Raw genomic sequence first — 1014 nt, 5'->3', positions numbered from 1 at the left:
AGATGCAATCTCCTACGGGGCGGCGGCCAAGGGAGGAGTCCATCCCCCCAAGGCACCTAGGAGGTGCCTTCCCCCTTTAGGACTCTTCCCTCCCTTATCTCTTGGCGCATGGGCCTCTTGGGGCTGGTGCCCTTGGCCCATATATGCCAAGGCGCACACCCCTACAGCCCATATGGCACCCGGGGCAGGTGGCCCCACCCGGCGGACCCCCGGGACCCTTCCGGTGGTCCCGGTACAATACCGGTGACCCCGAAACTTGTCCCGATGGCCGAAATACCACTTCCTATATATAATTCTTTACCTCCGGACCATTCCGGAACTCCTCGTGACGTCCGGGATCTCATCCGGGACTCCGAACAACATTCGCGTTACTGCATATACATATCCCTACAACCCTAGCGTCACCGAACCTTAAGTGTGTAGACCCTACGGGTTCGGGAGACATGTTGACATGACCGAGATCGCTCTCCGGTCAATAACCAACAGCGGGATCTGGATACCCATGTTGTCTCCCACATGCTCCTCGATGATCTCATCGGATGAACCACGATGTCGAGGATTCAATCAATCCCGTATACAATTCCCTTCGTCAATCGGTATGTTACTTGCCCGAGATTCGATCATCGGTATCCCAATACCTCGTTCAATCTCGTTACCGGCAAGTCACTTTACTCGTACCGTAATGCATGATCCCGTGACCAGACACTTGGTCACTTTGAGCTCATTATGATGATGCATTACCGAGTGGGCCCAGTGATACCTCTCCGTCATATGGAGTGACAAATCCCAGTCTTGATCCGTGTCAACCCAACAGACACTTTCGGAGATACCCGTAGTATACCTTTATAGTCACCCAGTTACGTTGTGACGTTTGGTACACCCAAAGCACTCCTACGGTATCCGGGAGTTACACGATCTCATGGTCTAAGGAAAAGATACTTGACATTGGAAAACTCTAGCAAACGAACTATACGATCTTGTGCTATGTTTAGGATTGGGTCTTGTCCATCACAT

The sequence above is a fragment of the Triticum dicoccoides genome, chromosome 7A, assembly GCF_002162155.2.
Source record: "Triticum dicoccoides isolate Atlit2015 ecotype Zavitan chromosome 7A, WEW_v2.0, whole genome shotgun sequence".
NCBI lineage: Eukaryota > Viridiplantae > Streptophyta > Magnoliopsida > Poales > Poaceae > Triticum > Triticum dicoccoides.
This window is presented reverse-complemented; position numbering follows the sequence as displayed.